General features: G+C 37.6%; 1 protein-coding gene and 1 long non-coding RNA gene across 5 annotated transcripts in view; one reads left to right on the top strand and one right to left on the bottom strand.

Annotated features, from left to right (window-relative positions):
• fam222ba (family with sequence similarity 222 member Ba) overlaps positions 1 to 25,999 on the top strand; it is a 65,480-nt gene that overhangs the window by 9,952 nt on the left and 29,529 nt on the right. The window lies entirely within an intron of this gene.
• LOC306995649 lies at positions 12,040 to 19,693 on the bottom strand. Its single transcript, XR_013796904.1, has 5 exons — positions 19,163 to 19,693; positions 18,122 to 18,142; positions 17,939 to 17,997; positions 15,625 to 15,785; positions 12,040 to 13,042 (listed from the first exon to the last, which is right to left on the bottom strand). It is a non-coding gene; the product is annotated as an uncharacterized lncRNA (long non-coding RNA).

Below are 25,999 nucleotides of genomic sequence, written 5' to 3'. Positions count from 1 at the left end.
GTTCAATTTCCAAAAGATGATTTTTTATTCCTCTTTTTAGTCAACTTTAGCATGGGTGTCTAAACTTATGCATAGCACTGTATTATTTTATGTCAATTTTCCATTTTAATGTCAAGCTGTTTACAGAAGCTACATGGACTGTTGTGTATGTTGTATATGTGTGTGTTTCATTTGTGTTCTTTTTTGTATGTGTTATTGAGACAGGGATAATAAATAATAAAGCTACGTCGAGATGACAGGATGATGTGATCGTTGATTCCTTCTGGATCAGAGAACAATATGACGAAACATCAAAAGGTAAATGTCAGGTTACATGGAGCAGGTTGAGTCAGCTGGCAATCAGAGAGATACAGAGGCAGGGAGGGAGTGTGTTGGAGATATTTGGCATGTCTGTTAAATTTGATCATGCCAGCCTCTGCTCTGCCGCTCATAAAAGCTCTTTGATGAATGTTCTGTGCCACAGGCGAGCACTTACTGTCAGCCCTTGCCATTGGTTGCTTTTTTATCAGAGGCCAGCCCCATTGGCTGTTAAAGATCTACAGCCCCCTCAGGTCAAAATCAGGGCTGTCACACCAGTCAAGCCAGCTTCTTTTCACAGAAATTTCAAAAGAATCAGGAAAAGAGAGCTAAAATCTATGGGTTTCGATTTTTTTTTGGGGGGGGGGGGGGGGGGGGATCTTTTGTCTTTATCCATTTCTTTAAGAGAGGAAAATGTAGACTCACTTGCCTTATATTTCTTGTGTTGGCCAGTAGGGTGGTATAGGCTACTGGTAAAAAAAAGTACTACAATCATCATTGTGCAAATTTTTTCGGTTCCTGACCTATATGTCAATGTGCTGTGCAGTTCATATTCATAAGTTTAAGTGTCTGACGTAAAATGTAAAAAAGTTTATTTGTTGCTTTGTGAGATTCACTAATATGTTTATTAATGCATTTAGCAAAATTGAATTGCAATCAAATCCATATGGAATGCTTGTTAAGACATTTTCACTTTTTGTATGCTGTTAAAGTGGGGTTTGTGTAAGGGATAATGTTATCGCGGATAATGTTGTAATTGTTATCGCAGGAACCGGCTGGATGTACATTATCCCGCTTATTACACGGCTACTTGCCATATAAGTAAATATTAGACATGAAATATTGACTTGAGTTGAAATATTTTATTAGGTCTTTAAACGCAAAGCTTCCACAAAGAAAGCGGCTGCTAGCAAGCGGCATGTTTAAACTAGATGGACATTTAAGGGATATGGTACAGTCATACCTTATTACATGGCATTTTGCCACATAAATAATTATGGGGATATTGATTTGAGATGAAACTGTTTTAAAAGCATACATGTTTTTAATCTTATAATCCATTACAGTGTACAAAACAATCGTTGACAGCAGCTGCGTTTGTATGAAGCAAGAGAGCGAGTCTGCGATACCCGGATGACATAATTAAACTACATAAAATATTGATTTAAGTTTTAATGTTTAATGTTTTATTAGTTCACCAATTTAAAATTTTCCACAAAGAAAAACTTTTCTAGCAAGCGTAGCGCTGATTTCAGTTACCTGGATGAGCCTGTGTTATCAGTTTTTACCGGTTGTTATATATATATATATAGGCCTATTACCTTTGCGGAAAATTTGGCATATTTAGATTTTACGTAATGTATATTTTTCAAAATAGTCTAGTCACTTAAATGTTTTAAAAAATTAAAATGATAGGAAAATCATCTAATTTCTTAAAACGTGATGTACCTAAATCAGAAGATAATATTAATCATAATAAATAAGTGATAAAAAAAGAAAAATCTTACAATTTTGTACCAAATTATCTACAAAGTGTGGGTAAAGTTACAAATATTATTATAGAGATTTGCACTTTCATTGTGTTTGTTTTCTATGTGTTTTAGTTTATTTTCTGTACTTTAAAAAATAACTCAGTTTTGTTTACGATTTAATATCGAAACCAAGGTACCAGGCACCAAAAGTTTGGTGTTGATCCAACCCCATTTGCCACACATCCGTTAGCGCTGAGCCTATTAAAAAGCATGTCTGAGGATTAACACTGTGTGTTTCTGTCTATCTCTCGGTTTCACTCTCAGCCTAGTTTTTTTGCAATCCCTCTTCTGACTACATACTTTGTCTCTAGCTTTTTGTGTGTGTGTTTATTTCACATTAAAAGGTGAATGTAAAAGTCAAAAGTGTATTGACCTGGATATCCTGTAAAAACCCTTTCATTGTGCAGCGGCACAAGAGTCCCACCATTATGCGAGTGTGTTTGTGTGTAAGTGTTTGTTCAGCGTGTATGTGTGTGCAAATTTCAGAGTGTGTTTGTTATTTCAGTGTGAGGGATCCAGAGGGGAGAATATGGGTCCTTTATATGGCCAGTGAATCAGTGCTTCTGTTAAAACCCCTTGTTGAGAATCCTAAATACTCAATGTTGAATGCTATCTCTGCACATGGCCAAATGGACAGATGACATTGATTCTTGTTGTAGAAAAAGTACAGCGGAATGGATTGCTTTAACCACCATATTTATTTATTTTATTTAAAGTATAGTAGAGAGGGCAGGGATGAATAACAGTGCTTGTATGCAATGGTAAGAGAGAAGGTAAAGGGTAAGCATTGACCTTCCCTGGGCCTGAGTGAAAGAAGTCATTCTGAATGGACGTTTGTGTTCAGAGCTGAAGTCAGTGTGTGCTGCGTGTTCATTTTGAGAGTGACTTCTGCCACGCTAGATTAACCTCAGCACCTTTGGACATTTGAGGCAGGTCCATCTCCCTTTCACGTGTTTGAGAGATTGGATTCAGGGTGAGAGAGGCGGGGGTTCAGCCTGACATTCAGTATTACCGGTGTTTCTGGATCTGATCTGTTCTGTTGTGAGCAGATGTTGTTTAGTGTATGACTACCAGGCATGTTTTGTGTGTTACAGTCATTACATTGACCATCTCAGCTTAAGGAGGATTTAAAGTGATCTTATTAATAACATAAAAGTGCACACAGTATTTTTTATTATTATTAAAACGTGTATGTGGACACGCAAAATCGCAAATATATTATAAACAATCATTTAAAATATAAGCATAAAATACTTTTTTCAAAAATCTATATATATTTGTATTATTTTGTTGTTTTTATGCGAAAAATTGTTGAACTATGGTATAATTCCACAACGACTGCCATATCAACAAACAAAAAGAGTGCACCTTTATAAAAAAATTATGACACTTTATATTTTAGTAGCAATCAATAAGTAGCGAATGACAGACTTTTATTTCATTCCTTTTTAAAGCTAAAACAAAAATGAGAAATTAACTAACCCACTAGTTGACCAACCTGACCCATCCCATTCAGTCTCTCTGCCTTGAATTCAGCTTGCCTGCATTTCTTTTAACAAGTTATTCATCCCTGAGGCACCTCTTTGGGTTTTCAGACCTTCAAAAAGATCAACCGTTGTGACAACTGTCAGGCCACATCAAGATCTGCTATCTAGAATGAGGGTTTATTAATTACAAGCTGCAGGCTAACTAACGTCTCTGTTTACTAGCCTGTCCACAGCACATGGTCTCACTTTCTCAGCTAACTAGTCCAGGAATGTCTCCACGCTGGATGAACTCAGCTGAAGGGATCGCATTGCCCTGTAACGACAGGTCAGAGAGGAGGAGTGTACAAGTGAACAGCCGGGTCAAGAATCAGGGTGGTGTTATGCAGGATTTGCTGCTTTTGACTGAATCAAATGCTGGTGATGACAGTTTGTTCAGGATCAGTGGCAATGTTTATCAGGGATGTTCTCTCAAACAAAACATCTAGCCTGAGGGAAAGGCAGAATAAGCAGGGCTAACTGCTCATCCTAATGTTGGTTCAAGTGTAAACAGAACGGTTTGTAAATTGGATTTACTCCACAAATTATGTTATTGCTACAGTTGAATCCTCCTTCAGCTTGATGGGGTACAAAAACGAACATTTACAGAATTAGACTGCAGATGTGTATTGGACCGTTCTTGGACAGTGGGTTTAAAGCTTTATGCTAGCGTTCGGAAGGATACGCCCCAATTTACTTGGTGTAAATGCATTCGATTTTACCCTCCAGTTACGTTTTGTGATCGATAATTATAAATCAATCCAATCTATTCAGATTGTGAACACATTTAGATTTCATGATGCATCACATCATCATTCTAGAATCAAACTATTGTCAGAGCAAATATTTACACCTGCATTAGTTGCCGTTAGCAATGTTAGCATTGCAAAAACCACATCAATATTCCCAGAAACATGATAATGTCACAGTCATGTTGTTTAGTTTTCCCTGCTACCATTTGCCTGAGGTCTGTAGATTATCATTAGTTTTTATGGTTTCTTCTAATTATTTCCTGTTACCTTTTCAGTAAGTGATCTTTCTCTGTGCATTTAAGCCCTCTGTTCCTTCTGTTCATTGTCTCATGTTAAAGTATGTTGTGTTATCTTCTGTGTATATTGAAGTTATTCCTAAACGTTCTTTCTGCGTCATACACATCAACTGTTTCAAATAAGTTATGATAAAATTAAGGTTTTTAAGATGTTTTGACAAAGGATGCACCAATATAAAGACTCTGGCCAATATCAATGAGATGGTAATTTATGTTATATGGCTGATTACCATTAAATGGGTGATATATATTTTTTTATACTAAATTCATTAAAAGTAAAACACCAACAGTTAAACCTTTAATTAATCATTTTAAACCAGTGTTATTTTAGTATTATTTGAATACTATTACAGTATTTAGTATTTTGAATTTGCTTTTATTTTTATATTTTCAGTTACCTTTTAATATTAGTTTAAGTTTTAGTAATTTTGTTTGTCATTTTTATTAGTTTTTTGTTTCTTTATTCCTATTTAGCTTTTATTTATTTATTATATTAAAAAAATGTTTTAGTACTTTAGCAACAAACCACAATAAAAAGTTTACATTTTATCATAATTGTATAGATTTATTTCACTTATTAACAATTTTTTATTAGTTTTAGCCTTGTTTTTTTTAGTTCGCAATGTCAACACTTTTAAATTCTACAATTAGATATCACAACATTATAATGTACAGTATAAAGTAGGGATATTCATTTTGGGATTATTGGGATTCATAATAATAATAATAATAATTCATAATGGGATTACATTTAACAGTCTTATTAAATGATTAGCTATTAACCCAAATTACTGTAAGTGAATGTCCACTGCAGAACCTGTATTGTTGGAGATTCAAAAAGATCTTGAGTATTAAAAGTGTCTGAGAAGAATCTCATAGCCTGTTAGAAAATTCTCTAGAGGCAATTTCTCCACAAGCAAGTTTAGAGAAATGTTCACTTTATGGTGGACGTCAACCAGGCAAGCCAATAAATCAGGTGTGTTTTCTGAGGGTATGTGATGTGGAACTTTCATGCCTCCCACTGATTTATCAGAGAAGCTCAATGGTTATCAATCTCATGCAGGATCAGACACAGGCCTGGCTCTGAGGACGGTTGGCTCCCCAGGGCTCAACCCTAAAGTGATTTATTCTACTGGTGGTTTAAAGATATTAACTAGCCCTACCAGAATATAAATGTAAATAAATATAAGTTTTGTTGTTGCTGTTTTGACCCATGTAACATTATATTATTATAAATAAGCCAGCAAAATTTTAGGTACCAGTGAAATTTCACAATTCTTGATTGATTCCAATTTTGATGACATAGCAAAAGCTACTAGCTTAACTAATATAAAATTCAAATAAAATAAGTAAACCAATTACAAGCACGGAGCAAAGATACAAATGAAATAAACTGCTTCATGTAAGTCTACAGTATTCAGGTACAGAAATTAAATAATCAAACATAAAATAACTCTGCATAGTCTTTACAGTATGCATTAAATATAGAGTCATCATTATTAAAGCTACAAAAGTTGTTCAGTCAAGATCAGTATATAATTTTTCCTGTCTTTTGTTGTTTGATGAACATTAATGGCACAGACAGCAGCAGTCATATTAGGCTGCTGTCACTTTAAGATCAAAGGCCCTGGTATACTTCAAGCGAAATCGAAGAACGAACTGATGTGACGTCATTTCAAACAAAATAAGGCCAAAATGAAGTTCGTTTTGTGAGTTCGAAACGGCTTGCTAAAGCGAACTCTCGTGAAAAGTTTGCTCCGGCTGGTAAACACTTTCTAACATTGGTCCGTGGCAATTACGGTATGTACTATAAACCTAGGTGTCGGCTGAGGCTCAACCTTCTTTGGCACGAATCGTTATCACAGCATATCACTGGTCACATATTTCTTCTTTCTTTCTTATTTGTTTACGTTTAGTGAAGACATAACTGACGATGCTTATGTGAATACACGCCAAGATAGGCATTTCCTACTTTGTTGTGTATATTTTTCCATTCAAGCACAAAAAGACACGAAAGAAAACTCAACTCAGTACTCACAAGCTATTTTCTGTGTATGCACACAGAGAGCTGTCCGAGACAGAAAACACAAGTACTGAATTGAGTTGTCTTTCGTGTCGTCTTGCGCTTAAATTTGAATGTTTAACATTTTTTCAATTGACAAGATTTAAGAACACATGCAAATGATGCAACGCTGGCTCGGGTGACAATTCTGTCAACTGTCCCCGAGCGTCTTTCACGCTGGCCCCAGGCCATCGGGCGGTCCTTTTTGTCGAGCCCTGATCCTGTTTGTGGGGAAGAGAAAGAGAGAGTTGTTTGCAGAAGCAGGTGCAGAGAGGTGCGCTGATAGACATGAGGGCGGCTTAATATCCTGTCAAAAGACAAAGATGCCTTCCAGGCTTCTGCTGTCCTGCTTGAATTCTTGCAAAAACAAGTTGATCCGGTGGGCTTTATAACTCTAGTGTGCTATTAATGTGTGTACAAGGGATACAAAAGCTACACAAAGGTCTTGCCTGAGAAGTGTAGTGCTTAGCTATGGGGGCAAGGGGAGACCTTTTGTCAGGCGTCTCTCAGTGATCAATGTAGTGGGTACACCTTCAGCCATTTCCCTCCTTTGTGCCACAGACCGAATGCAGGGTTACTTGAAGAAACCGTCCATTACTAGAAGCTCCTTTGTGCATGTTTCTTAATGCTAGCTCCGTTTGTTTTGTGCTAGTGTGTATACGAAAGCGTATTTGAAGTAGCCTGTAGTGTTTTGAAGTCAGCTTGGAGCATATAATGTAGTCGTATGATGAAAAGCCATCCATGTGACCTAGTTTCTGAAATGCGGCATAGCCTGGCTGGCAGTGAGTAAGACCTACACGGGCAGCATTACAGAGCTTGATTGAAGAGGATGAGAGAGAGAGCTGAGTGTGTGTGTGTTTGAGAATGTGTGTGTGTGTCTGCATTCAGTCACGGTTGGGGCCATTTGTCTTCCTGTAGTTGATGTCCCAGGGTCTCATTGCATGCTGACTGTCCCTCTGTGGCGGCTTCCTGTAATTAATAGGGGCTCATGCCCGTAGTCATCCGAGAGCAGGTGTTTCTGTGAAGTGGAGTAGCGTTATCTCTGTGACCCGACAAATATCCATCCTCCCATATCAATGAACACTCTCTGCCTCCATCCACAAATCAACTTCAGTTTGGTGACAACAGAGAAGAACGCTTTTAGTGGTGCTTGCTAAGTGGGGTCATATCCAGTAGAATGTTATAGACTTGAAGGCTTTTTTGACTTGGGGATACTCCGTCTGAACACCTGGCATCTACATAACGACACGCAACAAATATTCATATTAAGACACAACATAGTATATATCATTATATCACAACATGCTATTGCTACAGCGCAATCGATGTAGTTTGATTCCAGAACAAATCACACTTATGAGCCAGTTCTTTGTAATACAACAGAAATATACAGAAAAAACATTGTTTTTACTAGAAACTATGAATAAAATCCGGACGTACTATGTCCACTACTTTATGAATTGACATGTGACTGGTGTCAGTTAAAGGAGAACTCCGGTCAATTTTAACATTGAGCTCAATTTTTAGTAAATTTGGAGTGCTGTCAATACAGAGAACAACGACAAAAATCGGTGTTGCCTACACCGTGTTATCCTCTTTTTAAAATTTGCACCCTATTGACTTGAATGGGGTCTAATTTTAAACCTGCTTTTATTTCTCTTATCATCCTTGATGTGTCATTACAAGTGCCCAGCCATGTTGAGTGATTCCTTCAGAGTGAACACGAGTGAATCTGACTTCAGTAGATGTGAAAGATATGAATAAAAATTATATTATATCAGCCAGCGCACATACCTGTATTTAGTTCCTATTTTCGGTCGAAGTCCAAAGTAGTCGATTGTCGAGTTGGCGCGCATAGGTTTAGTTACTTAGATCACGCGCGTGAACTCGACAATTAACTACTTTGGACTTCGACCGAAAATAGGAACTAAATACAGGTATGTGCGCTGGCTGATATAATATAATTTTTATTCATATCTTTCACATCTACTGAAGTCAGATTCACTCGTGTTCACTCTGAAGGAATCACTCAACATGGCTGGGCACTTGTAATGACACATCAAGGATGATAAGAGAAATAAAAGCAGGTTTAAAATTAGACCCCATTCAAGTCAATAGGGTGCAAATTTTAAAAAGAGGATAACACGGTGTAGGCAACACCGATTTTTGTCGTTGTTCTCTGTATTGACAGCACTCCAAATTTACTAAAAATTGAGCTCAATGTTAAAATTGACCGGAGTTCTCCTTTAAGTCACTTCACTGCTATTCACAAATCCTCTCGTGTGGCCTCATGGGATAGTAAAGTGTGTTTCATTATCTTGGCAGAAGTAGTAGGTCACGTGGGCTTTTTTCGCCTATTGTTGTTTTATGAATACGGACATACTTTTTACGTATTGTTTTTCACCCACTATATAGAAGATATTTGGACACAGACGCACTTTTGGCTGCAAAAGAACATTGTAATTCACTCCATATTTCATTCCTGTCCTGTGGATTTGGTAGCCGTTCAACTTCATGAAATCTATGGGCTTGATTTAAATGCAATTCCAGTTGCCATTGTTTTTGTTTGTTGGTATAGAGGACATTGTTGCTGGTAGAGGACATTTTCGGACATCTATTGTGTTCACCTTTAGTCTTTGTTGGTTTCACCCAAATGTTTCCCTCTATGGCCTTGTTCACACCTGGTATTAAGATGCGTTTTGGTGGATCGGATCACAAGTGGACAACTCTAAATGCAGGTGTAAACCAATTCTTAAACTTTTTGAGCTTGTCCACTTTTGACCACTTCCAGAGGTGATCAAAAACTCATTCGACCAGATTGCTTTCAAAGTGTAGACGCTCGTGTGGTCAAATGCGTTCGAAAAGCCACAAAAGACCGCCTGGTCTCCGCCTACTGACCTAATGTGTAAACATTATAGGAAGTGCGCGAGACAGTTTTAAACTTTGTCAGCTAAAGACCTAGATAGGGTTTGAAAAACGTACCAAGATGTTCTCTCACCATTCCTGATTTCTAAACCCACTCATTGCGTTCAGCATTCTCTTGCGGCTGTCAGAGAAGAAATGAAAGCTGCTGCGCTCCATGTGTTTTTCCGTTGACTACGGGCACGTTCAAATATAAATTGCGCAAATTAATTTTGTCCATTAGATCGAAAGATCTGAAAAAACCCATACATTTACTCTCCCATAGACCCTCCCCTCAAAGAAATCAGGACAGAAGTGGTTGAAAGTAGACAAAAGAGACGGATTAAAATACCAGGTGTGAACAGGTATGTCTCCCACGTTTACTTGTGATCCGATCGACCAAAACGCATCTTATTTCCAGGTGTAAAAAGGGCCTATGAGGCTGATGTGATGAGAGCAGCTTTTAAAACCTGTGGTGACCTCAGCCTCTCTAGCCAGAACCGATCAGCCGTGGCCTGACAGAGCCAGCCACTGTAATATTCATGATCTAATTATTCAGGGAGAGGTTAGTGTGCGGAACTGCAACGTGTGATTTAACCTCTTGTCAGGGGCTATAAAAGGAAGGCGGGTTAATCTTTCTGGCAACCGTCTCTCCACCCTTGAGAGCGCGCCTCAATTTCCCTCTCTGTGCCCTGGAGGCTGTGGAGAAAGAGAGCATATTACACACACACAGACACACACACATACACACACACACACACACACACACACACACACACACACACACACACACACACACACACATATAAATGTGCTGGGGCATATGCATGCACTTCACACTCAAGGTGTTGCTGAGACTCAACGTCTATTGCCTTTCTCTGGAGAAATAAAAAGGATGTGACCTTTGATTACTGGTGACGGCAGCTGCCAATCTTCCAGAAGCGGTCGGATACTCTATAAATGAAACCTGTTCTCTCATCTGACATTAAAGTTTAGTTCTGTTATATTTTCAGTTCTGAGCACTGACACAAATTTAATGCAACGTTGTTTTTTTGTTAGGAAACATTATTGTGCAAACAGTGTTCCAGATGATATGAGTTCACCTTGATGAAAAAAGAATTGCTCTGTCAAGGACACGTTTGTCTTAGTTTGTCTTAATTGGCCTCTTCTTGTGAATTATTAAATTAAAAACATTCTTTGTGTAATAAACACACAGTTGAAGAATTATTCAGTTTTTGAATCTGAAGGACATATGTGAAAAGAAAGACTAAAGAAGTTAGGGAGAACATAAACATGTATAAGTGAGTACAAAGCTAAATATCAAGAATTAGGAATGGATGTCTCAGCGGATGCTGTTGTTTCAATTACTGAGGAAATGGAAGATGCATCAAACCACCCAGAAGCCTATAGACAAGGTGGCTCTCTTTTATAGGGTGGCATAATAACATGGCAGTATGTCTAGAGTTTTCTGGGTAACACTTTACAATAAGGTTCAATTCATTAACATTAGTTAACACTTTTTATAGCATCTGCTAATCTAAATTAGTGTTAATTTTTAAATGTGTTATTCCTAATCCCATGCTTGTTCATATAGTGCATGTCGAAATTAGCACTAACCTAAATTAATAAATGCTGTAAAATTGTTGTTCTTAGTTCATGATACCTAATGCTTTAACTAATGTTAATGTTTGGAGTTTTGTTGTAAAGTGTTTTTTGTAAAGCCCTTCAGGCTGATGCAAGCCCCATCCACTTCGCGTCGGGATCCTTTTTTCGGGGTTTATTCTGGGAAAACAACGGACTGGATGTACATTATCCCTTACTTAATAAAAATACAATAGTTCATTGTTAGTACATGTTAGCACAGGTCCATTAAATAATATTAAAACATACAATTTAATAGAAAATGTTTAAATGAATATTAACTATGATTAATAAATGATTTAGAAGTAATTTTCATTTTTAGTTTGTGGAAAGCGCTTTTTGCCAAATTTTCAAAGCAATTTGTATTGTGTAAATCGTACATTACTCAAACCTAAAAACACTTAAATGGAACTGTTGTAGTTTATCATGTTGTGGGGTTCAAACTACAGTGAAGTAATGCTAGAGGTTTCAACTTGGTGAAAAAAAGCTTGGAACACAAGGCCTAAATGAACAATTATAGGCCTAGTGGTTCAAGAAAAACAAGATTAATGTCATGCAATGGCTCAATGAAAGCGCTGACCTCAGCCCAGTTGAGTATTTGTCTGAAAATTTAAAACTCACAGCAATAGAGTGGAGCAGATATGACATCAATTTGTAGGCCAAAATGCGGGAATTAGCATAAGGTAAATAAGGAAATAAGGTATTTGTGTTTAACACAAGCTCAAGATACTTTTTATTCTACAACATAAAATGCATCAGTCAGTATTACCCCACTCGTGTTTTTTTTTAAATCTGTTAGATGCCTTGAAAAAGGCGGTTGCTAACAATTGGCTAAATGGGACTGCAGAGGCTGTCAAGGACATTACACCTCTTCATACTGAACAGGTAAACTCAGTCCACTTTTACAGCCTCATTATGCTTACAATTGACCTATGGCTAAGCCACGCCCCCAAACGCGATGAGCCAATCACAGTGCGCATAGCTAACCCAATAAACTCGGACATTCTCTGCTTCCACGTCCATTGAAATGCATTGCAGTTAGTCAGTTTTCATTTGTTTTTATGTTTTTTTCTTGTCATTTTAAATTTAAAATGGTCAAACGGTGTGTATGGGGTACATGCAACTCCGACACTAGGTATCCCGAGAGGCTGGGCGACGGTGTGTATTTTTTACCCTTTCCCAAGCCACACTGTTAGACATTTTATTGTATTTTTGCGGTAACTTACTGGCAGCACTATTGCCAGTAAGTTACTGTAAGTTCCACTTTACAGTAGCTTACCTGTAAATGTGTTTTACGGTATGATGCCCTTACTGCAATTTTATTTTACAGTAAGATGGCCTTACCGCAATTTCATTTTACAGTAAGATACCCTTACCGCAATTTCATTTTACAGTAAGATACCCTTACTGCAATTTCATTTTACAGTATGATTTCCTTACTGCAATTTAATTTTACAGTAAGATGCCTTACTGCAATTTAATTTTACAGTAAGATGCCTTACTGCAATTTAATTTTACAGTATGATGCCCTTACCGCAGTTTCATTTTACAGTACAATATCCTTACTGCAACTTATTTTTCATTTATTTTACACTATTAATGCTATTGAATTGAATAAATTCCAAAAAAGTTACTTGAGTTCATGTACATCAGCATATTTATTATTTACTATCACAATTAATTACATTCAATTTACTTATTGTGATGCAACATTTAAAAGAGAAATTCATGCATAACAAGTAAAAGCAGATCATGACAATACGCAATTTTTTTTTTTTTCTTAAATCAAATACAAAATACACAAACAGTTCTCAGCTAAAACAAGAGGAAATTAAATCAAAAGGAAATGGCACCCACCTCTCTACTAATCCCAAAAAAATAACAATATACATTTGTATGATAAAGAACAATACAACAAAAGTTTACAAATAAATAACTGATCTGAGGAATGGTGCTGCTTTTGCCCCCAAAGCTTCCTCTCCTCCAATCACAGCAGATTTACACCCGATCATTGGCGTCAGGTGGCAGCAATTCCTTTCTGCTTATGGGAAGTAGAGAGAGAGAGAAACAGGGAGAAAGGGAAAAATAAATAAATAAATAAATAATACATCCTTGGACATAACACACTCAAACAGCAAGTTCTACAGATTGTAGCACCAGCACCAGATTTGGTAGCACCGCACATGTAATATGAGCTTAATCACCGTCTTTCTTAAAGGTTCTCTAAGCGATCCTGGGTGACGTCACTTCTTGTTGACGTTCGAACTATTGCCAAACAAAACGGAGGCTAGCTAGACCCTCCCTCCTCCTCATCCGCGCACTAACAACCCAAACCCCACCCCCAAATCCTTCTTGTCGGTTATTGGCTGGAACACTGTTTGTTATGTTGTGGTGCGGGTTAGTCCAGTTTGTTTTTGTTGCTGTTTGTGGAGCCTGGGGTGTCTACAGAGACCGCGTTTTTTTAGAGTGTGTTCAGGAGACAGATAGCTAGCGGATAGTGAGGAGATATTTGCTGTATGTGACAAAAAAATGTTTGGCCTAAAAAATGCGTGACATCGCTTAGAGCACCTTTAAATTTAGACTTTTGTCTCAGTGCATGCGTTGTTTTAGTTTGGCAGGGTCGCCACTAGCTTAGCTTAGCATAATGAATGGAATCTTTTGTTGCCAGCTAGCATGTTCTGAGTAAAAGTGATATAAAAAAAAACACCTAATTACTTCTTGTGGCCTGCGTATTCACAACGAGTACAAATAGCGATGCAGATTAAGACTAGGCGATTTCCTAGACAGATTTTGACTTGGGACTATATTAGGGTGAAGCACAGGCGAAGCACTGCTACTTGAGTGCAGAGATATCACGCAACACATGAAATCCCAGTCAACATAATAGTAGCTGGCTATTTTTCCTACAGTAGACATAGTAAATGGCGATGAACATGGCTGATTTTGTGAGAGACGAAGAGGGTGACTTCTCAGACAGTCAAGCTCCAGAACCATACCTCTATGAACCAGAGTTTTCAGAAGAGGAGCTGCGTGCTTTGGAAATAGAACAGGAGGAGGAGGTTGCGATCGCTCAACAACCTGAGGACGTGAGGATGAGAGCCAACACAAACTGGTGGTGTGAGTGTGGGGGAATATGCCAACCTATGCCGACTGAAATAAACTCAACACAATCCAAAAGTGAAGATACTCGGTGCAGGTCACGCCGGTAAGTTGACAGATTTCATGTGTTGCGTGATATCTCTGCGCCCAAGTAGCAGTGCTTCGCCTGTGCTTCACCATGATATAGTCCCAAGTCAATATCTGCCTTGGAAATCACCTAGTCTTAATCTGCATCGCTATTTGTACTTGTGAATACGCAGTAGTAATTAGGTGTTTTATTTTTTATCACTTTTACTCAGTACATGGTAGCTGGCAACAAAGGATTCCATTCATTATGCTAAGCTAAGCAAGCGCCGACCCTGTCAAACTAAAACAATGCATGCACTGAGACAAATGCATTTGCCCACCTATCTAAATGTAGGAAAGACGGTGAATAAGCCCTATTTTAAAAAACGGTGGAGTGTTCCTATAAAAGAAAACTCCGGTGAAAAATAAACCTAGGGGTAATTAGCACATGGTTACAGTGTAGATCGTTCTCTGGGATGCGTTTTCATGATAATCGAATGTAAAGAGTTTTATCTCTAAATACAGATTAGCTTATAACGCTAGTATATGGGGCAGAGAGTAAGTTAAAGTAAATCGCTAGTTAATACCACTAACAAGGCTCAAAATAGCCTCACACTACCACGGTAGCATAATGAGGGTCCTTACATGCAAACCGAAGCATTGAGAACTTTGTAAGTGTACAAACAGTTTAATAAGAAGATACTTAATAAAGACAGTACATTACGCGTTTACAGACAGCAGCCATCTTGGAAAACAGTCTCGACAAGTCGAGCAACGAACGCTGTGCTAAGTGATATGAACTGTGACTTGTTCATTTTTGTATTATTATTTGTATTTATTTTACAAATTTATTTATTTTCTCTGTTGCGTTCAGTGCTTTCTTCCGGAAACAACAGAAGATTTAAAGTCACAGTTCAAATCACTTAGCATGGCAATCGTTGCTCGACTTGTCGAGACTGTTTTCCAAGATGGCTGTGTCTGAATACGCGTAATGTACTGTCTTTATAAAATATCTTCTTATTAAACTGTTTGTACACTTACAAAGTTCTCAATGCTTCGGTTTGCATGTAAGGACCCTCATTATGCTACCGTGTTAGTGTGAGGCTATTTTGAGCCTTGTTAGTGGTATTAACTAGCGATTTACTTAAACTTACTCTCTGCCCCATATACTAGCGTTATAAGCTAATCTGTATTTAGAGATAAAACTCTTTACATTCGATTATCATGAAAACGCATCCCAGAGAACGATCTACTCGGTAACCATGTGTTAATTACCCCTAGGTTCATTTTTCACCGGAGTTGTCCTTTAAAGGATTCACGGACACCCTGAGAACAGCAGGGACAAATATTTAATGGAACTGCAAAAATTGTGTACTGGTGTTGGTGTCTGACTGATTGTGGTGGCCTGTCCGGGCCAATTTTTTGTACCAGTCCAGCACTGCATAAGAAACTTACCTAATTTGATGTTCTCCACTCAATTTCGGTGAGCCTCTGCAGAAACGTTGCTACCCGGGAGTTGATGGCAGTCACCTTTCTCTTTACAACACCTCCTGTCTTTCGACTTGTGCCAACTTTGGCCGTGCACAACCTCTTCAGGGTTGATCCTTAAAAAGAATCTTAAAACAAACACAGGTCTTACATTTTCATATTAACACATACAGTAGTCATCTTTAAAAGCGGCCCTCTAACACAGACGCGCTGCACAGTTATACTAGTGAACTCACTCGAGGCCCAGAGAGAAGGAAATTAATAGTGGAATAAAGTTGTTATTTTTGTGTTTTTTTTTGCAAACAAAAAATATTCTCGTCGCTTGATAAACTTAAAGGGTTAGTTCACCCAAAAATGAAAATAATGTAATTAATGACTCACCCTCATGTCGTTCTAAGCCCGTAAGACCTCCGTTCATCTTCAGAACACAGTTTAAGATATTTTAGATTTAGTCCGAGAGCTTTCTGTCCGTCCATTGAAACTGTATATACAGTATACTGTCCATGTCCAGAAAGGTAATATAAACATCATCAAAGTAGTCCATGTGACATCAGTGGTTAGTTAGAAGTTTTTGAAGCATCGAAAATACTTTTTGGTCCAAAAATAACACAAAATAAGACTTTATTCAGCATTGTATTCTCTCCCGGGTCTGTTGTGAATCTGCGTTCAGGACTCCGCAGTGACGCTGCTGACGGAAGACGCTGATGACGTGTTATCTGGTGCGCCCGAGCTTCGTTTACAGTCTGAGGGAGACGCACGCTATATTCAAGCTATTCTACATTGTTTGCGTGGATATCATTTTTTTAATGGTGCGTAAATGTGCATGTCGCGGATGAGACACTTTTACAGCGTGCGTCTCCCTCAGTCTATAAATGAAGCTCGGGCGCACCAGATAACACGTCATCAGCGTCTTACGCCATCAGCGTAACTGTGAAGGATTGACAACAGACCCGGGAGAGAATACAATGCTGAATAAAGTCTTATTTTGTGTTATTTTTGGACCAAAAAGTATTTTCGATGCTTCAAAAACTTCTAACTAACCACTGATGTCACATGGACTACTTTGATGATGTTTTTATTACCTTTCTGGACATGGACAGTATACTGTATATACAGTTTCAATGGAGGGACAGAATGCTCTCGGACTAAATCTAAAATATCTTAAACTGTGTTCCGAAGATGAACGGAGGTCTTACGGGCTTAGAACGACATGAGGGTGAGTCATTAATTACATTATTTTCATTTTTGGGTGAACTAACCCTTTAAGATTGAGCCACTGTAGTCACTTGGAATATATTAACGATCTTTTCTGGGCCAGCAAGATTCATTCCCTCTGAAAGCCTATGGTGGAGTGAGACAGCTCTCAGATTTCATCAAAAATATCCTAAATTGTGTTCGGAAGATGAACGAAAGACTTACATGGTTGGAACAACATGAGGGTGATTAATTACTGACAGAATTATCAATTTTGGATGAACTAACCCTTTAAAGTATTATTTAAATCATTTTATATTTTTATAATCAAAACCTTCTATTTAAAACATTAAAGTACGCGTGAACCGGAAGTTGCAAACGACTTGTCTCCAGTGTTGTGACGTATTTCCAAGTGAAACAGAATATTGAACAGAGGGCAGGGTTTTACTTTCAGCGCTCCTCCTCTCCATCTCTCGCTCAAAGCAGAGTAACGGTCTGAGGGGAGTGGTTAAGCGTTTTCCAACCCAAGCCGTCAAGCCTACATCATCAGAAAAGGAACGCCATTTCAGACTGGAAGTAACTTTTCAGACTTTGATTATAGATTACCACGGCAAACTATTTTTTTCTGTGTATTAACTTGCACGGATTCATTGTTCACCACAAGACTAGTAATATGCGCTAACAAAGTAAACAGGGTCAATCTTGATTTTAATGCTGACTTTAGTCTCATAACACTGTTATCAAGAATTTAAATGCATTCCTGCCACTTCTGAGGCTCATTTAAGTCCCAGTGAACCGGAAGTTGCAAACAACTTTTTTCCAGTGTTGTGAAGTATGAATTTTGTTGATTCTGATTTAATTTGATTGATAACTTATTCTTCCTGATTGTGTTGTATTATTATAACTCAATTTATATTAATTTATAAATTTGACATAAAGGGCCCTATCATACGTTTAGATCGTTAAACCAGGGCCCAAAATATGACACATTTAATATGGTTAAATGAATAAATTAAAGAAAGCGTAGGGCCTGCAAGGCTCCATTATCACATAATGCATCTGATAGTTACTCAAAACATATACTTACAAAGCCAAAGACCCTCAGTGCTGTGGTTCTTAAAAGACCCTTTGGGCTGTAGTTAGCTCCTGTTGACACAGACAAAAGAGAAAAAGAAGAAACATTATTTTTTCATCGATGATTATTGGCTAATGACTATATGTTATGAACATGATTAATCACAGATCTATGACTGCTAGATTGATCACTTACACAATCAGATGACAATCGACACTGAAAAAAGAGAGAAGAGAATATAACTTTTTAGCCTACAACATGCAGGAGTGAGAGGGGGAAGGGATAGGGGGGCCGTTTTACCAATAATTAGCATAGCATTTCTAAAATATTTTGCAATGAAAATGTATCAATTAATCTATTAGCCTGCCTTTATATTGCGTTAAAAAGCGTTACTATTTTAAGCATGTCTGTCCTGTGCAGAGTGAATCCAGCACGTATGATACTATTATGTACTATTAGCTGTCACTTCAGAAATAGTTTGCAGCTGTCGGTCCAATACATCTCTTACATCGTGTTTACACTTTGTTAATGAGAGGATTCATATTCATATCACATTCATATTCATTCTTTATTGTCCTCAATAGAGGACATTTGTTCGCGAGCCCGAAATTCGCGAGCCTGCATAAATCGACAAGAGACCAACAACTACCGGTAATCTGTGATTGGCTACTGCTGCTCACCGCTGCAAAACGCGTTGTAAATGGATTAATTTTCCGTTCTCCAGAGCGTGAATACAAATAAGCACAAATATACACTGGGGCGTTTGGCAAATCTGTTGCGCCAAAATATTATTACAGTATCAATTGAGGGTGCTCTTGCTTGCGTTTGAGGGTGCATAGCACTCCCATAGAATCGGCCTGGAGCGAGAGCGCGAGAGAGTGAAAACGCGCTATGTAACTTCAAAATAGCCTAACGTCACACACATTAACGGTATTTTTTTAAATGACGAGTAAAATATGCCTTAACTGGTCGTAAAAATTACGGAAAACCATTGTTTTTGTAAATACTAGATTGGGTCCATCGACTGGAAAAGGCAGTCAGACATAATGGGATATGAAAGCGGCAGTTTTTGAGGAAAACTAAGTTCCTTCAGACTGTCCTTTTAGTAATAATAGCCTATTAGATTTTATTATTAACTTTCTTCATACATAGCTATATTTAATTGATATTGGTAATAGTTTACGCTGTAAATTTGTAACATAAAAGAAATTTGTTCAGTTAAAGTAGCCTACTTACCTCAGAAAAACTCACAGCTGGCGTCTGTGGCGATCCACTCTCAGCAGGGACGTCTGATAAGCGCGCGCTTGACACACAAACCTCTGTTTACATTCTGCGAGGCTGTTGCGCGGGCTTTGCACGCGAGCAACAATTAAAATAGTAATTTTATAAAATTATAAAAAATAAGGTCTAATGTCTATGTATGGGAACCAGTTTTTTGAGAAAATTCTAATATAAAAATGACTTATTTATATAGGATTAAAATAAATCCTTCCATCCACGTGTTTTTTTTTATTTAACTTTTAAACATCCAGCGTGTGCATTGCTTATTGAGAATGCAGATTCATGATTTTCATCTGCAGAACACAGGGGAAAAAACTATAAAACATTTTTATATGACAGTTTAATAGGCCTAACACATTAATACAATATGCATAGCCCTATGAGTAGCCTAATACGTTGTGTACACAATGAACACAAGTGCAGTCATCCCGCGAATTATAAGGCAATGATTAGGCAAGTTAGGCAACTATATTAAAATATATATATATATATATATATATATATTGTGCAAAAGTTCATGTATTTCAGTAATTCAAATTAAAAGGTGAAACTAATATATTTAGTATATAACTATGCATGATTATACTTTTCAGAGGGCCGACATTTCTGTATTTAAAATCCTTTTTTAATTTATTAATGTATTGATAATTATTTTATTTTTTTCATATTTTTTATTATTATTATTATTTTTTTTTTCCTGTATAGTGCTTTGCATATATATGCCAATTCATATATACTGCAGAGAGGCAGGCCTTGTCAAAAGAAGCCTACACACTTCAAGAAATCTTCATTTACAGTAGCACTACTGCTTTTGCGTAAACAGTAAAGTACTGTAAATTACCATATACAGTAAGTTACTGTAAATTTCACACAAAATACCCACAATGCAGTGCATATTACAGTAGTTAACCGTAAATAATATAAGTGGTATTTTACTGGGCTTTTTTGCGGTAAGTAACTGTAAAATTACGGCAAAGTCTAACAGTGCACACACATCTCAACCGAGATAAGTGTCTGCTCTGGATTAAGTTATGCGGTAGACCACAACACCAACTAAATTTGAATAAATGAAACAAGGATGTCTACTGTTCTAAGGAAAGTCAACAACGTATTTTAACGTTATCTTTAACATCTCGAACGTAACGTTTGTCTAAGGTTAGCATAACATTTTAAAAAGTTAACGTTAGCTTCTAAGTTCTAGCTGCGTACATCACGTCACTTAGCTTCATTAACGTATCTGTAAATAACTGAGATAACAAATGTTAGCAATGTTGTGCTGAATGATTCATGTAAATACTGTAGCACCAAACTAACGGAGAGGTAGGTTACTCTTGGTAAAGATGGTAAAAAGGCTTGTCCTGGAAACGTATGCAACTTAGACCTGTACATATTTGATCTTGAACCATTTATTACATATTGAAGCACCACATTTTAGACAACTTTCTACCAAAACAACTGGGGAACTTTGTTTTTATTTTTGTTTTTGCGGTTCATCACGTTTACACTGTGACCTGTAAATTTTTGCCTGGAGCTGAAGCTTTTCATCGACCTTCTCAACAATAAAATTATTAATATAACCCTCAATTGCATAGTTAAGGCCCTTTTGGTGACTTCAAGATGATATATAATCTTTCTGTCTCCAAAAATCATCAATTGCCTCCTGTGAAATGTCTCCTACTGTGACAGCTGCCATAGCGCCTGTCACCGAATGTTGACTGTTTTTCCGAGTGAGTGGAGGGGGCGTGGCTTAGCCATAGGTCAATTGTACTCTTATAAACTATTCTAACTCAAACTTTCAGGGAAAATGTTTTTTTTTAGATAAAAACTGAGTTGTCTGAAGCTTAGTGATGGTGATGTTGAAGTCGTGGGACCATGGTGTAACGTTAGTTAGTTTATAGCCTTTATTTAGCTTTTTACTTCTGGCGACTGCATTTAGGCTTCAAAATTCATAAAAATGTTGTTGATCACAGAGCTTGTTTTTTGCGAAAATCCAAAAGCCTATGGAAAAAATCCTTTTGGGTTTTTGCAGAGGGAACCATTGTGACTCTACTGCCGATTGGCCCCTAAAGTGATGTCATGCCTGCACCACTCTATAGCCAACCACAACAATCCAACCATCCAATCAATTCCCAATGGAAAAAAGTCACACCCTACTTTTTTTTTTTTTTTTTTTTTTTTCACTCAGATATACACCACAATAGGGAAGAAAAGTCTATCTCAACTTCCGTTTCATGTCGACTTTAAGTAGTTCTATGTTTTTCACAAAACAACAATTCTTCTTAAAAGATAATCTCCTTGAATAAAAAAGTTCCTTATTACAGCATCATGGTTGTATTGATGTTATTAATCACTTTTTTACTAACTTGTGTAATCAGAGAAAGAGTTCAGTGAATTAATTGGTTTTAAAGGTTTTGGTTAATCAGGCAAGAGCACTTAAAACATAGTGGATATACAGAGATTATGTTTGGCTGTGAGAACCACAGGCTTGAACCCAATGAACCCAACTGCCATCACCACCCAGAGTCTAATCCACACTAAAACCTGCACCGCTGGATTCGTTCCTCTGGTGTGATCCTCTGCTCAGCTTGTTCCATAAAGAGACATTTAAATCTGATTCATCACGGAAGCACCGTTTGCATTCAGCAGTTCGCTCCCTGGTCTTCATTTCTGTGCTGCTTTTCTTACACAAACAACATTTTGGATTCTAGAAGATTACTGTTTAATTACACCTGGCCTCCACAGAAAATTTTGCATGAACTCAGAACAAGTGCGTTCACACATGCATGAGTATCTCAAAATCACTTCTTTATTTGGATGATTCACCAACCCACATGCTTTTGTTACCACCACTCTTCACAATAACAGACCCACACAAGCCAGTGGCCTCTGCCTCCGCATGAAACCCCTCTTGATCTGATTTTGGACCTGTAGCCTGTTCTTCTGAGAATCATAGTCATCTAGGATCAGCACTCCTGCTGAGCAAGTCCAACCCTGTTACTGTGCGATCAGAGCGAAACTGACCTGTCTTATGAAATGCAATCTGACTGGGGGAGGAAACTTGCCCACCACTGGTGGTGTTTCTATCAGATACGCTGCTGTTTTCTGCATGCCTTGCTCAGCACTATATCACTCCCATCACATACCGAGAGTTATGGCATCTGAAAGCCGCCGCATTAGTCACTGGGTGGGCTTATGGTGTAGGAGCACCAGGAATGTTACACTTCCAGGTCAGAGTATCGCCTTGACATGGGTCATAACCCCCAGAGACATTTGGTGGCTTTTGTTAAAGGAGGTCTATAATACTTTGAGAAAGCTATCTGTTTATCGCCATGGCAGTTTCTCGACTGGTGTGGGACCCCCCGGAAGTATGTGATTTCATTTTTTTGGAAGGAAATTAATACTTTTATTCAGAAGGGATGCATTAAATTGATCAAACGTGACAGTAAAAACAATAATGTTACAAAAGATTTCTATTTCAAATAAATGCTGTTCTTTTAAACTTTCTATTCTTCAAATAATCCTGAAATAAATGTATCACCGTTTCCACAAAAATATTAAGCAGTGCAACTGTTTTCAACTTTGATAATAATAAGAAATGTTTGTTCAGAAAATCTGCATAGAATTAGTTCTGAAGAATCATGTGACTCTAAAAACTGGAATAATGACTGATGAAAATTCAGCTTTCACAGGAATTATTACTTTTCAAAATATTTCACAATGTCACTACTTTACTGTATTTTTGATCAAATGCAGCCTTAGTGAGACTTCTTTCAAAAACATAAAATCTTACCGACCACAAACATTTGAACGGTATTTGAATGCCCTGAAAGACAGCAGACAGGGAATTTTTACATTTACATTATTAAGAAGAGCCCTCCAAATATAATCAGTCACTGGTAGAATCTTTACTATAATAAAATGAAGCATTTGCAATGTATATATTTCTTGCAAAAACATTATTCCATCAGAATATATGGTTACTTTTGAATGACAGTCAATTGAGATGTTTTTGGCAGGCAGATGGTGTATCTACAAGCAGGGACTAACTGGGCCATATTAATCAGCCCAACTTCGACCCCTTGGTTAAGTGTAATTTATGGCTAATGGGTCTCGGGGTAGGCGTTTGTGTTCGGAGCAGAGCAAATGCGTTTCCGTACACATCACATTGTGCCATGACTTTCTTATTAATGTGCAGCTTTGCTTTTATCAGAGTGCACTGAAGCATTGCCCTGAATCATATTGCACATCACTCAGTATTTCATATGACACACAAGGATATACAACACAGCGTAGTAATTTAACAAATGGAACAAACACACACAAATACATAATGAAATGTCAGATCAGTGCATTTGAGGGCTGAAAGTGGTCATGTAGCTGAGTGGAAATGAGGATGAATCACTGGCTCTATCTGATTATTGTGAACCACTACAGAGCACTTCACAATCACTGAGGCCATATTTATCAAAGACGCATGTATGAGGCGTAAGATTCATGGCTCACATGATTCATGAGCCCCGGTGCAGAATTCCCTCTGGATAATTAGATTGAATCTGTAAAAAAAAAAATCAGGTTGTAAAAAAAACATCGTCTTTCTTTAAATAGCTGTGCTAAGATTAGTTCCTGGATAAAGTCTGATATCATCTATTTCCAATTAAGCCCATAAAGTGAACTTGGGTTGCTCTATCCCCGAGTATATCTCCTGAATTGTAAAGCTGAATTACACCTCAACCATGATCTAGAATGTGTTTTACATCTTTGTACCTACTTGGCGAGAAAGTGTATACTTCTGTTGTGGTCCACTCCTCATGTCCCTTCTGTTAAACTGTGGATGAATCAAATTGCTATTTTCCTTCTTTTAGAAAATGAACTTGTGACTTACGCCGGAGGTCTAATGATTCCTGCCGTATTTGGTCCCCTTGGAACTTTCTTGAGAATGTTGAATGCCTTTATTTCTTGACTCTTTTTTTTTTTTTTTTTGCTATTATCCTTCACTCGATCCTTTAACTACCAGTTGATGGATGATTGTATGTGCTGCCATGAGACACCTGTACCACGGTTTTGATATTGTAAAGCTATAAAAACAATTATTTAATAAATAAAATAAAAAAGTTGGGTTGTCAACTTGTCACGGGAACAAAATAAACTAAACACAAAATAAACACAGCCTTGGTGAGCCATAAGAGACTTCTTTCAAAAACAAAACAATCTCACCAACCCCAAACAGTGGTGTATGCGGTTCACAAATGATTTATTGATTCATTATGGTTTGCAAAAATCATTCATTAGCAATTCAGTCTGAATTTTATTGATTTTTGTAAATCCGTATCCAGTAATCCATCACAAATGAATGGAAAAGGTCATGGAAAACTCATAAGAATTCATCACTTATCACAATTTCTGAATTAGCTGCCTTATTACGGGGGCTCATAGGCAGACAGAATACGGGTACTGAATTGAATCATTACAGTATTCTACATTTATTTATTTTTATTCATTTGTTTTTTATTATACTGAAATAGCTGTACTGTTGACGTCCCTAAAGGGACTTACGGGGCAGATTTTGAGCTTTGTGGTGAGCCGCTGTTGAGCGCCAAAGTGCTGATGAAGTTGATTAGTGGCGGCCAAAAGGCTTCATTCACTCCCGCTCACACATTGTTAGCGACAATTCTGCTTATGCATCAGTGCCCAGTTTCATGCTCGCACAAGCTGTTCTCTTGTAAAGATTAAAAAAAAACGCTCACCTCCCTGACACCTCTCAAATGCCTGGGTCACTCCTGCAGTTTCACAGCAACTTACTGGCCTGTAAAAAGCTTATCGACCCCGTCAGACTCGCTTCATAAGCTTTGTTACTTCTGGAATTTGCAGTGCCCTCTTTCTGTCTACGGCCTTTGTGTCAACAGCACCGTATCTGCAGTGATTGATGTTGAAGGCTTATTGAGAGAGAGAGAGAGAGCGAGAGAGAGAGTGAAAGAGAGAGCGAGAGAGCGGGTCGAACTTGAAAGTCTGAAGTCAATCAGCTTTCTGCTAACACACACTTCTGGACACACAATTGTAGGACGTCGAGACGGGAACAAAATTACTGTTTGTGATGAGGAAGTGATGTACTGATGAAGGGCATATCTGCATGTCTCTGATACATGTCAGGCACAAAGACTAAATGCTAAAGAATGTTATGGTGTTAGACAAGCAAAAAAAATGTTTTAGTTGGCTATTCACTTTAATCTTTAACTACTTTCTGTAGTGCATATAATATTATAAAATATTAATAGAATAGAATATTTAATTTTTGTTTATAAATCGACTATAAATTGTTTGTTTTTTTATGATTTTTAAAATAAATAAATAAATAAAAAACATGAAAAGTCATGTGGGAAAAGTCAAAAGGGATGTGGGAACCCTGAATCGAATACATCCAATACGTCACCTTCCCAACAGCATGCGTTTGTGTACACAAGTAGGTTGTAAGACAACATCTGACAGTTTTATCGTTATCCAGAGTTAAAGCAGATTCTCAGCGACTTCTCATCCATGGCAAGACTTTATCTATTTCCTGGAATCTGGAAAGTTTAGCTCAATTGTGGTGATTTGCTTGTGTTTGATGTGTCTGTTCCCATGGTCACATGCCCTTGTGAAATGTTTGTGGTCAGAAATCCAAGCTGTCTGTCTGTTTGACCATCTTAACTGTACAGCCCACATGACAACAGCAGAGGATTGTGGACTGTGGTGCCTGTCAGAGGAGTGTAATTGAGTAGCCTACATCAAAGAACGACAGTAGAAGAGAAAGTTGCC

This window comes from Phoxinus phoxinus (genome assembly GCF_949152265.1).
Source record: "Phoxinus phoxinus genome assembly, chromosome: 3".
Taxonomy (NCBI): domain Eukaryota; kingdom Metazoa; phylum Chordata; class Actinopteri; order Cypriniformes; family Leuciscidae; genus Phoxinus; species Phoxinus phoxinus.
This window is presented reverse-complemented; position numbering and strand designations above follow the sequence as displayed.